Source organism: Sebastes umbrosus, chromosome 19, assembly GCF_015220745.1.
Source record: "Sebastes umbrosus isolate fSebUmb1 chromosome 19, fSebUmb1.pri, whole genome shotgun sequence".
Taxonomy (NCBI): domain Eukaryota; kingdom Metazoa; phylum Chordata; class Actinopteri; order Perciformes; family Sebastidae; genus Sebastes; species Sebastes umbrosus.
In genome coordinates this window covers 22,091,763-22,105,471 of record NC_051287.1, presented here as the reverse complement: position 1 = coordinate 22,105,471, position 13,709 = coordinate 22,091,763, and the positions used below count along the sequence as shown (strand labels likewise).

Genomic DNA, 13,709 nt, shown 5'->3' with positions numbered 1-13,709 from the left:
TTATTACATTTATTTATTCTGAAAATGTGTACATTTTTGGATCACGATGGCACCATGGGTGTTTCGAACTAATTCTCACCTTTGCTCTTTTTCTTCCTTCTCATGCATATCCTGTTTACCCCTCTGTATATATATATATATATTTTACTTCTTATTATGCATATACATTCACATTCAGTTTATCTATTTGAAAAACCGTCTACCACAAATTTACATGACCTATTATATATTTTATCTATGTTTATATTTTTAGCTCTATATTTTAACTTGCACTATTTTATGTCTTAGATTCTCATTTTGTTTTTAGTTGTGTGATTTTAATTTTTTTATATATATTGAATGAGCATAGTTAAAGGGACCCTGAGAGCCAAGGTTTTTCACTGCAAACGACTGCTTTGTTGTAATTGCTGTGCATATGATGATAATAAAGAAACTTAAAATTGAAAATAAACTCTACTGATTTATAAATACATATTTTGAAGTTGTTGTGTGTAAATAAAGGGCATTTGTCCCATCACCTAAATACTTTGTCCATATGCAGCATCACTGCTTCTCCAAAAAAGATTCAGTGTTTTATATGAAAATAGGAAATATGCATTATATCTATGGTTAATTCTATAAAATAAACACCATTAATCACAATGAAAAGAAAAAATGTGGCACTTAAAAAAAGGCAAAAAAAACTACTGAATCAAATGTTTAGGAATGTTAAAGTTTGATTTAAATACCTAAATCAAACTTTAATATTGCTTACACATTTTTTAACACGGAGACAACCTGTACTGAATTTACCCAGCCATAGACAATAACCCTGATTATGTTATCCACTCTAATATCGGCCTTGATGGCAGTTACAGTAGGCTGTGTTGGTAGAGAACGGACTGCATGGCACTCTTACAGAAGTAGAAGTGTCCATCACCAATGATCTATTTTTAAATATCTTGTGTCCAAATAGAAACTTTAACTGAGTGAAGCGGACATATGTGTTGTGGTAAAATGTGTATCTTGTTAATGCAGATGTTTTCTGCATTATCACGTTGCATTCCAAGAATGTGTTTCAACATGATCTCTGATTTAAGATGCTGCTGAGTGGATCATAAATTATATACGGGGTCGTGTAGGTGTGTCTGTATATGTTGGAATGGGAGATGTCTCTTTGCTTTTTATAAGCTATGTTAAACATATTTTAAGGTTGTAGATGAGCGTATTGATTCGTTTTTTTTGTCATGTAGCAAATCTGATATCAGATCTCTTTATTGCGTCTCAGGTTTTTACAATGAAGAGTAGGTCAAGAACATTTTCCTGTGTGGTTGGCAGTCCAGTTTCTGAGCTTTAAAAAGACAAAAATTGTCCAATCACTGCATATGAAAACACTCAGATCAAAACCCTTGAAACTACCTCAAGACAAAAGTCTGACTTGCCTTTGAAATAACATAAATGTATTGAGGTTTTATATTTACAGTGACTTTCACCAACCACATACAATTATTGTAATTTGTAAATTCATAGCAGTTGAAGAGTGAGTGAATCCGTTACTGACATAATAAAAGAAACAGTGCAGTGAACAATGACAGCTTAACTTTTATATCTTTCCATTGATGAATGGTAATTACAGTATTAAGGTTTTTTTATTGTATGAATGAAATACTCTGCAGGTGTGTCAGTCATCTGTTAAGAGCCCCAGCAGTCTGTTAACACAATGTATTGTACTCAACATAATCCTTGCTGGCCAGCAAGCAAAGGCTTGTTTGTGATATTACTGGTAGAATATTTATACTTTACACACACAGGGAAATAAACCCTTGCGTGTGCATTTATTGTGCTCATGGTTGTAAGAATGAAAGCACACTTATTTGAATTATGAAAAATGGCCAACAGAATTTGACCTGATCCCATTCACCTGAATATTTTTATTGGCCCCATTGGGCTTTTTCTGAGATGATTAAAATGGTGTACAATAAACAGCCCAGGATGCACGTTGATGCAAATCCACAAAGAGATTTGTGGCACAACACCAAACTGTGTTACTGCAGCGTGCAGCACAAACCTTTCCGTATTTACTTTAAATGATCAAATTTTGTGTTCTGTATCTTACAACCATTGAATTAACTTTCATACACTTGGGTTATTTGTCTACATTAATATTTTGAAATAAAAACAATGCTATTTTCTGTCTCCAGCTTTGTGTGGTGGCTAAGAAACACTGTACAGCAATCACATGCCATGCTACAGAAAAAAAAGAAAAGATGTCCAGCAATGTGATTATGAACAAGAATCTTGCAGATGATGATGACCAAAAGAGTAAGAGGAAGAAAGACACAGTTTTCCTTTATATGCCATAAACGCATTTTCTATTTCAGTGTGCTTTGTCTGTTGGCTGAAGGTTGTGTGAATTACTTTCATTGCCATGGCAGCTCGCTCTTACATGAAGCGACAGCGCACTCTAGTGGCCAAAGAATATTACTACAGAAAATAAATCTGTAAATGCAAGGTAGTGTCTCAATGTGTAACTGATAAACGCTTAGTTTAACTTAAGAGTTGATGTTTTAATAACAGTAAAATTAATTTACTAGATCAAACTCACTAATAACTAAGGTGTGCATGCATGCCAATCTCAATATATTCTATATTGAACAGCAAAGGTATTCTTGTTATGGCAAATCTGTATGCAAATATACAAACCTATTTACTAACATAAAATAAAGTTAACATTTAAGTTATTGTTTTTTATTGTAATCAGAATTTGCAGTTTTGTCATATTAATATTGTTGTAAATATTACAATTACTTTTATTTTTTACAAATATTGTATTATTATTATTATTATGATCATTATTATTATTTAATGGTATTATTATTTCATATTTTTTATGAATATCTATTATTATTACTATTATTATATTTTTATTATTGTTATTTTTGATCAATATCTATTATTATTATTACCATTATCATTATTATAATTATCATTATCTTTTCATTATTTATTTGTTTTAATTATTATTATTAGTCTTTACTTATTTTATAAATATTTGTTATTATTATTATTATTATTATTATTATTATTATTATTATTATTAATATTATTATTACTATTATTACTATTGTAATTATTATTATTATTACTATTATTGTCAATGCATCTGAACTTTGATTTCATTATTTTGAAAAGTTTCGGTACATAGTTTACTGAGCGTGTAATGATTATTTACACTGAGGCGTACAGTATAAGACATACAGGATGTTTCAGTGGCTAATATGTTATGTAAGGTGTCGCCTGGAGAAAAAAGAGGAGCCTGTGTGTCAGGACTAAAACATCAAACAGAAAGGTGATAATGAAGCTTAAGGCTTTCAAAGACGCTGTGGAATGAAACTATGATTTCCGACTGATGTGTGATTGTTTGTTTTACAGCAACAAGCCCAGGAGGAGTAAACCGGACATTGGTGTTGCGAGAATGTGCAGCTCAAAGTATCACTTCCGAGGATAAAGTTACATTGTTCTGAGGCGTCTGCAGCTCACCGACATGCCTGCCTGTCAGTCAATGAAATTCTCAGTTTCTGTTGCTGTCAGCTCTAATTCTCCTCCGTCATAAAGCCGAACCCTGGAGCTGTCGAGGTGTGTCGTGGCTTGCTCAAGGACATGATAGTGCAAGAATCTGTCATTGGATCTGCTGTTCACATCATATTACAAAATGTAGTGAGAAACATTTCTTGTCTTTGATGACACCAGCAGCTGTGCCACATCATGGCCTTTCTACTCAAAATTGGAAATAGATGCAAAATTATATGTCTATAAAGTCTGTCCACAGATCCACTTAGGCTTCGGCTTTAAAACTTTCATGATGGCGCTTTCGTGCAGCTCTCTTTGGCTGATTCACTTCATCCTCCCTTGCAATAATTATCCGTCAGTCCTTGATCCAAGCCATTCTTGCTTACTTACAGTCAGTGGTGGAAGAGGTATTCAGACCCTTTAGTGAAGTCAAAGTACTTATACCATACAGCGAAAATACTACAAGTGAAAGTCCTGTATTCAAAACATTACTACATATTATGCCCATTTTCAGGTGCTTACTTGTATTTTTGGTTTCTATTAGAACATGTTTACATGCTTTATTGTTCTGATTAGTCAGCTGGCCCACTATTATGATTGGTCAACCAAGCCAAACTCTTTGGATTCCGCTCTAGCTTTGTTTGAGGGCGTGCCAAACTAGCTACTAGGCAGGTTTTATGCAAATGTGTTACTTGGTGACATCACCACGCTACGGAAGAAAAGGCTGGACTTCAAGCTTTTCAATCAGTTCAGGAGCAGTGTTTCTGTGGGGGCAGTAACTCCCTTTGGTGAGCGCTTTGTAACCTTTTACATGCACAAAAAAAACGATATAACACACTGAAGGAAAGGGCAAAAGTACAAAAGCATAACAGGTCCCCTTTAAGAAAAAGTATTTATGTGTGCAAAATTTACTTAAAGTATAAAAAGACTCATTCTGCAGTACAATGGTCCCCGTCAGTGACGTTTTATAATAAAACTGGCGAATTAATGTCTACTGTAGTTGTTTAAGGTTATTTTATATACTGTTAGGTAGTTTAATCTACAGCAATGCATCATATTCCATATGATTATATGTTTGTAGCGTCGCTGTCCAGTGAGAACCACCAGCTAAGAAAAACAGCTCTGTTTTCAGCTTTATGATGATGTGTTTTCCAGCTGATCCAAGGTTGTTGTTTTTTTTATAGTTTATTTAGCTTATGAAGTAGGATAATTCTCTTAAAGAGCACTTCATCCTTCAGTTTATCAGAAAAAAAATCAAATTCAAAATCACCAAATTTGGATATACGTGGTTTTTAGTGGACAGGAAGGGTATGAAAAATTGTAAAAAAAAAAAAATTATTAAATAAATAAATAAAAATAAAAATAACTAGAAACTAAAACTGTCAGAGAGAGAGTAAAAATACAATACTCTCTCTGAGATGTAGTGGAGAAGAAGTATAAAGTTGCATACAAAGGAAATACTTAACTAAAGTACAAGTTCCTCAAATTTTTACTTGAGAGGAGAGTACTTGAGTGAATGTACTTGGCTACATTCCACCACTGCGTACAGTAGCAAAAAAAACACTGAAGCTCCTCAAGAAGTATTGCTTCAGAGTGCCAAATGTATAGAAAAATACAGCAAAAGCCTGACAATAAATACAGACAGCTTGTCTTTAGTATCTACCAACGGATCATTATGACCACTTACTGTCAATATTTTAAAAAATGTCCATGTATTGCATTTGTGTGTACGTTATAAAATGCAAACAAAATTAAGTTTGTTTTTTACATAGAAATGTGTACAGACAGATAGACACTGGAGAAATTATTTCAATACATATTGCATGTAAATTAGGTTAAAGTTAAATTAAGATCATAAAATCTGAACAAACTCACAGAGCTTGACATATTTAGTTGATTATGAGAGAATTTATTCTTTATGTAATTTGGAGAGCTTTCTAAACTCCAAGACGTTCTCTTATTACTACTGTAATTTTTGATTTGTGTATATTAATTCTTAATATCTGATCAATATACCAGTTGTATAGATGTTTTTGTTTTATTTTTTAAATCAGCAATGGGACATTACCAAAAAAATACATACTAGGTGTAACAAAAAAGTATGTAATAAGGGGAAAGTTGTGACAATGTATAATAAAATAAAATGAATGGATGTGTTAATTGTTGACGCCTTTTCTCCATTTACACAAAGTGTGCAACAAAAGTACTGAAGCAATGAAGATCAAAGCCCCTGACAAAGTACCAAACAAGCCAGATCCCATATAAAGAGGGGTTTTCAAGAATTCTTCTGAGAAAATGACTGACAAAAACTACAAAAATGGTTTAGAAATGGGAGCTATATATGACATTCCAACCTGATATCAAGCCAAAGCGTGTAATAGACTGGCCTGTCCACTACAGGATAGCGTGTCAGTGTCACCGAGATGTGAATATTACACGCATGTACAGTATGAAGGTTCAGTACCAGCAGGGGGCAAAAAAAAACACTAACTTACAATTAGGCAACAAAACCACTTAAGTTAGGTTTAGGAAAAACGTCATGGTTGCATTATAATAAGTATGTAAACAAAGAACAATATGCACGGAAACAACATAACATAAGTACAGAAACATGTCACAAACGTCACTAAAAAACACGTCACAAACATGACTAACGTAGCTTACAAAACAAAACACCGGTTTCGAACAGCGGCCTCCTGAGTGAAAGTCCTGTGTTTGTTGGACCCATCCACCTCCCCTTCCACCCGTCATCAGCAGTCTTTCTCACGTTTTATTCTACGTCACCAGCTCTGACCGTAGCATATTCACGCTGATGCATTTTCATTGCAGTCAGTACAGACTAGATGGCGTACACATGACACGCCAAAAGCAATAACTGCGTTCTTATTGCACGCTTTTGCCTTGTGCATTGTCGTGTCATTCATACGCCTTTTCGTGCGGGCTAGCTGCGAAAAAGTTTGTAATAAGAAGAGGAAAGTTGTGATAATGAATAATAAAAAGAATGAATGTGTTAATTGTTGACGTCTTTCCTCTATTTACAGAAAGTATGCAACAGAAGCACTGAACCAAAGAAGATTAAAGCATCTCACAAACTAACAAACAAGCCAGATACCAAATTCTTCCAATGAAATGACTGACAAAAATTACAAAAAACGTTTGAGAATAATATTAAAAGGAGCTATATATGACATTCAGAACATTAAAATATCAGCAAACAACTATTTGCTATGTAAAGATACAGTGGAGTAATGCTTTCCTGAGCATAGAACGAAGTAACTCACCCTCTGTTTATGTTGTAATCTGAGTTTCTCTGTTTTTAGTAGCCGGGCCGTTCGCCCGTGAATCAGTGTTGCCAGATTGGGCTGGTTTCCACCCAATTGGGCTACTTTTGATTAAGTTAAGCTGGTAGATGAAATTTGGGAATGCTTTTGTCAACATTTGGTGGAGTTTTGAAAATATTGTGAAAACAATATTATCAAACAAGCTGTCATTTTATGCTCAAAAACAGCAATACAAAATTCAGAAAACTTTGTTGTGTCCACTCACTCATATTATTGACTCCATTAATTTGAGAACTATTTGATTGACGTGAGTTGTATTCAATTGTTTTTAGGGATAAGGGAGGACCTACTTTCCTTGGCGTCATTCTCACTGACATGGTAATTTGTGGATTTGGTTGTTTGATTGCACTCTTTGTGAGTTGCGATAGCCTATTGATCTAACATTTTATCTTTGGCTATCTGATGCAGATATGAAGCTTTTTATGCTTATAATGTGTTTGCTATTGCGCATGTAATGGTTTTATGGTTTTAAACGGGTTTCCAGCATGCTTTGGGCTGTTTTTTATTGGATTGGGCGGGTTCTAAATTGTGATTGGGCTGGAAACTGTCAACCTGATCTGGCAACACAGGCGTGCATGCGAGTCCCTGTGTGTGTGTGTGTGTGTCCCACTGGCTAGCTCATTGTCACGCTGCTCTGCACCACACTCATACGGCAGTTACCGCTGATGACGCGTTGTCGCGGAAGCGTCACGCCCACCCTCTGGTTCCCCCTCAGTTTAAAACTGTTAGCTCTGTCAGCACTGTTGCTGTTGTTGACACTGTTAGCGCTGTTGGCATGGTTAGCTGCAAGCCACCAGCTCAGCCATCTCCATGTTGAGAGCCATGTGGAGGCAATCCCAGCTCACAATCATAGATATGCTCTGAATGTCGTATATTGCCCCTTTAAGGACACCAACTTCTCCTGATTATTTCAATACATAACCTTTTCAACAATGTAGTATGAAGCCTACCTGACATTTGCAAACCCTAAAAGATAACCAGATGTATAAGAAAGCGGGCCACATGTGTGGTATATCGTGTGAGGCATGATGCATTGTTTTCACATGCAAACCCACTGCTTCTCCGTTGTCTTACACTAAATGGGTTCTTTACATGCTTTTCACTCATTCAAGCTTCTTAAATAGCAGCCCGGGTCTAGCCGCAGAATCCCTCCTTCTAAGAGAGGACGTTTAATCTCTGCCATCAGCTGGACGTTTAAATGAGCTGTGGGGAATAGGAGAAGACAGCCATCTCTCCCTTCACAGGCCTAATAGTCTCCACCATCAGCAGCACTTCATACACAACCGCTGGCTGGCAGATTAGAAGGACGGCTCACCACAAACACAGACAGACGCACGCACCGGCATGCTAGGGGATTCGAGTCATAAGCATGTGCTTTTATTCAAAGTATAATGTGGAATTGCACAAATTGTAATATATACGAATACATTCACACGTGATGACCTTCTAATGGGCAATGCAGCAATCCACCCACACACACGCAAGCACTTCTTTTGAGTTGCCTGTAGTGGGGTATATGACAGCAGCTTATGTCCCACCACAGTCACTCTCTCTTTGAAAATTGATATCCCATTTCCAGGTTCTCCTTTTTCCTCAAAGAGCTTTCTGGTTGCTTTATACACAACAATCATCTATGAACAGCACAAAGTCAAGGACATAAGAAAAACCCACATCCTCTTGGATCAAAAAATGATGCGTTTAACACTTGTTACAAGAACACAAGTGGAGCCCTCTATAGGCACTCCTCCTCTGTCTAGCAGTGCAGTGAATCAAAAGAGACACTCATTGGTTATATGAAGGTGCAAAGCCCTGACAAAGGGGGAGCCAAACATAAACAACCGTGAAGACAGAGTGGCTCATTAGACACACAACCATGCACCCCTCAACCATGATGGGTCAAACTCTAGCCAGGCATGACCAGGAAGAGGTTTTTGAACATTGCATCATCCTTACATGCACGGATACCACACAGCTAGGTCTAAAAATCCAATCAACAGGCGGGTGGGAAATGGAAAGAGCAGAGCTATAACAGACAGCAGTCAAAGCCAGAAGAACATACAGTTGTCTATATAGTCATATTTTTAACAATGGATCTCATGACTGCTTGTATGTGAAAGGGGTCCCTCATATTAATAATCTTTCCCTCAAGACATGTTAGAGACCAAAAACCGAGCTAAAAGATAGTGAGTATTAAAGTTCACCATATCAACTTAGTGGTTCCCAACCTTTTTTCTTAAGGGACCCCTTTTCCATCATTGATTAAAGTGACGACCACTGACTTATCTTGTGAATATTTCATATTATATTCAATGCGTAACAATAACAGAACTGAACAACTGATAAACTGTACAATTAACCCAAATAGTGAATGCAATAACTGCAGGAAGTTTGTTTTAAAATGACTGATTTGGATGAATTTTGAGCAGATTATTTCCTGTGGATATTAAAATGAGTTTTCCTGTTATTTTTAGGAACTTTTAATACAATTTTCTGTTTGTTTGTTCCCTTAATTTTTTAACAATCATGCATACTTAATAGGCTTATTTTTTGACAAGTTCAGTGTTTTTTTCTCCCTGACGCTTGGCCATAGTTCTATCGGCCCTCTGGTTGTTTTAACTGTGCACTTTTCTATTGCAGGATGAGGTTGTTTAACAGAGAGGGGAGGCTCTGTGAATACAGCTTGTGTTCAGGTCTTCACTGTTCCCTTATCCTGTTTATATCTTAAATAATAATCCAAACTTTAAAAATAACAATTTAGTTTTCCTCACAGAATGAATGAAATGCGATGATGAGATATAGGCCAACTGTATATTAAAAAAAGAAACTTTTCTTACACCCCTTAATATCAAGAAGGCTCCGCGACCCCCTGTGAAGTTTTGGCGGCCCCTAGTGGGGGTTGGTACCCCAGGTTGGGAACCAGTGAGGGGGTGATGATATAATCGGTCTGGTTTCTTTGAGCGCTTTGTGTGGGTTTGAGAACCACCAGTCTCACCCCATGACATTAAAAGATGATGTGTAAACCACTGTTGCTTCACACTGTGTGTACTGTTTTACCAAGGATGGCTGCAGGGCTTCATAACACTGAAACTATAAATCACAGGGAAATATATGATATTTATAACTTGATATAACTTAATACCATGCCGCTAGAGCACAGCTGAAGCAAAACATACTGTGTACTGTATACAGTATATGAACCGTTTCACTCCCTAATAACTAAAAGACTAAATAAATAAATAAACTCAAGCTGGTGTACCGCAATTTAAACCATACAGCAAAATCTTCATATCATCATTTTTGAAATCGCCAAACAGGTGCACTGCAGATTAAGTGAAATTAGCAAATATTACAAAATGCTGTATCTAGTTTACTGAAATATTCCAGCCACACTCATGGGTTTCTAAATAAACACTTCCACTGAATGACCAAACTGTTCATTTGTCAAGGCAGATCAGACACGACTCGTTATTTGTTGCAGCAGGTAACTCCTTTGTTGAGACTGATGGACAATAAATGATATCCCTGATTGTTTAGGTTTTTTTTGTATAGTCTGTTATTTAACTGAAATCAACGCCAAGCTGTGAGCCGTCCGTGCACAATCGGACACACCAGAGGACACCGGGTCCAGCTGCCCACCCAGCTCAAGGGAATCACATTGTGGGACACGAGTTAAACTCACAAGAGGTCAGGTAAGGTTGAGATCCTTTCTCTGGCATTAGCAACCAACGGTACTCAATATATGTTGCAGCCTGAGTTCCCTGTGTGCCACAACACTACCAAAACACAATACTAGTCATGTCAAAAAAGTTAAGCCAAGTGCCCCCCGTTCACAAAAAAACAACAACACAATTTCCTGTATTGTAGATGATGCAGATTTGCTAAGCAGAGTCTCTTAACCCCTTCACCGGTAGGCTACCCTTGACCCCATGTCTATAGCAATCGTCTTAGCCAGCTGCCTTTATACTATAACTACCTTGGTTCACAGTCTGCACTCTAGCATGAAAACCCTGGGCCAATTTTCAAGAGAAACTCAAACATGGTCATAGTTTCCCTTCAGCTATCATTCCTGCATTTTTTTGTTTTTTAAATCAATCTGGCCTCCATGTTAAACATACTGGGCGAACTCTCCTCCAAGTGGCAAGTAATAGCTAATATTTTTGGAAACATTCATTCACTATTATCCCTTCTTGGCCCACAATCTGTCAAACATGTTCACTGTCAAAGCTGACTCATCTTTTACTATAAAGAAAATAGTGCCTTCATACTTTGACATTTTAGAAATGGAAACACCGTAGTGACATTTTAGAAATAGAATCATCATAGTGTATATTATAGACCATTTCACAGTTGTAAACGTCAACATTCGAAATGTATCCTAGTTTATAACCTGTTGCAGTGTATGTGAATGACATAAGCTGACAGGAAGTAAACATGGACCCAAGCTGTTGCCTATCAATACAATTCCGCTGAAACGGTCTATATGCAAATGGATTTGAACATTGTTGCATATTCGTGAATTTGATATTGATTTCAATAACTTACCCTCACGATCGTCCAACGCTGCCGATATCTAAATCCTTTTCTTGCAGTGCAACAGAGTCTTTTGCCTCCTCCCGAGGGACGCTGATCTGAGCTGCATGTTAGAAGCAAAAATTCTCTGTCACTACTACATTCTTTTCATATTCAATATGTGCACATAAACAGCTTAATTAACGACATTGCAACTCTGTCTTCGTCTTCACACTTAACACACACAAGTTCTTATGACCAGGAAAAGCCCCTTGTGAACACTTGAGGCCTCAAACATATTTTCATCCCATTTAGTTGGAAAGACTGGTGTTGGTGTTGGTTTCATGTTTATCCTTATTCTGTTGTTTATGTTCAACATATGTGATATTTACCAACAGGTTAACTGCAGTAGTATTTGGTTGGTCAGGCAGTGAAGGCACAAAAGTCTTTCAAAAAGACAACTCTGCCTTGGCTATATACTTGGCTCAGTGCAGGTGACAACAACTCCAGCCTGCCTCTATCACTCAAAAAAAGCTCCAACTCCTGCTTTTATAACCCATAGCTCCTCCTACTACCCAACAGGAAACACCACTTGATAAATCATGAAGTCGCAAAAGTTATGCGATGTTCCTAAAAACATAAATATTATGATCTAACAGCAAACAAATCTCAGTAAACATGTCAAACTGATTCAATTTACCAAAAAGTGGAGACAATCATGTGCAGCATAGAGACAAACTGATTAAATTAAAAAATAAAATAATTAAAGTCCAAATTTGGTGTCATATTTTCTGAATAAGAAGCAATGCAAAATATGTGTGATGTTTGTTAACAATAAATTACAAACTCTAATAGGCTCCAAAGTATCAGTTAATGTATGTTCCCAAAGAACAGACACTAAAATGTGGACCAGATGAGATGAGAGTGTGTGTTTGTTCAGCTTACAGCTTCAGTGTAGAAGGCATGGGGTATTCCAGGAATCCATTCAAGGAAGCAGGTTATTTGGGAAGTTGCCATCTTGTCATACTGCATTTTGATTCAGCCTCCCTTTTCTTCTTCTTCTTTGAGTGTTTTACAGCAGCTGGCATCCTTGTAGTACCATTACTGCCATCTCCTGGTGATATTCCCCTTCCTGCAGGTTTAAGCACACATCTATGGTTTCAATATCTTGACATTATTCACAAAAATCTGTTGTTTGAAATATGGTCTTTGTATTACTGTGTCCAATTCTCAATCTGGTCTGTTTACCTGGTTATGAATATAAATGACTTCCCCTTGTGTCTTACTACTCTTGATTAATTTCCTTCCCTCATATGTTTGAAAGTTTAATGTTCACTTCTACATTTCCATTAACAAGCATCTTTTTTCTCAGCTTTCTTGTTTCCCATAATGCCTTAAGGATTAAATCAGTCTCTTGCCTGTTAACTGTGGCATTGCAACAGCTATCAAGCAGATATGAGGTCAAGAACTAATTGCAATACCACAATACTATATATTGCTGAGTGCATATGTAATTATAAGGAAATGTGTTACTGATTATCTCAGTTTTCTGAAAAGGTTCTCAAGGTTTTTCACTTAAGATATGTTTAACAAATTCAGAATTTATTTTTCTTCCTTTGTGTCAAGAAATGTACATTCTTGTGCATTACTATTACATCATTTTCGTATATCATACAAGACAGTAATGTTTTATATAGGGCCAGGTTTGGCGCAATTCTCCACCCAGTTTCCCCCCCTAGGTGTAAGACAGATGTAGTTTTATCTCGTGTGTGTTTCATCCCTTTTATGAGCTTGAACTTCAGCACTGTTCCTGGACATACCAAACACTCAAATGAGGTAAAGGAAATACCTAATTCATAATTTCTGGATTTGACAGAGTCATAATTTGTGCATTTGGACATGTCAGAGTTGAAGGCGCTTTGACCTCACTGAAGTGAGACATGATGGCCCGCAGGCCCCCGGGGTCTGTGAATGTGGCCGTGGCTGGAGCAGACCACACCGCATGATTCCCATGATCGTTACCTCAGCCTGGTAGGTGGCTGGAGTCAATGTCAGAGTCTCAGTACATCTGGAGGCTCGTGATATTTTCTCTTTTATGCGTATTCCATCCAACATGGTGTCTTTTTCTGATTACAATGGTATGTAGGATTTCTGCAGTATATTACCCAACAAGTTTAAGGTTAGTTACACCTACAGCCACATCACAGGATCTGCCTTTGTACTTACTGACAGATTCTGCAGACTGCTGTTTGCCCTCAAGGTTTTTTTTGTGTTGATATTTATTTATCTATTTGAATTGCCATTAGATGT

General features: G+C 36.8%; 1 long non-coding RNA gene across 1 annotated transcript in view; it reads right to left on the bottom strand.

Annotated features, from left to right (window-relative positions):
* LOC119478822 overlaps positions 1-12,508 on the bottom strand; it is an 80,700-nt gene extending 68,192 nt beyond the window's left edge. Inside the window, exons 1-2 of the long non-coding RNA XR_005204508.1 lie at positions 12,345-12,508; positions 11,433-11,523 (exon numbers count right to left, since the gene is read on the bottom strand). This is a non-coding gene — a long non-coding RNA (uncharacterized LOC119478822). The remainder of the gene's footprint in view (positions 1-11,432; positions 11,524-12,344) is intronic.
* Positions 12,509-13,709: the final 1,201 nt, after the last annotated feature.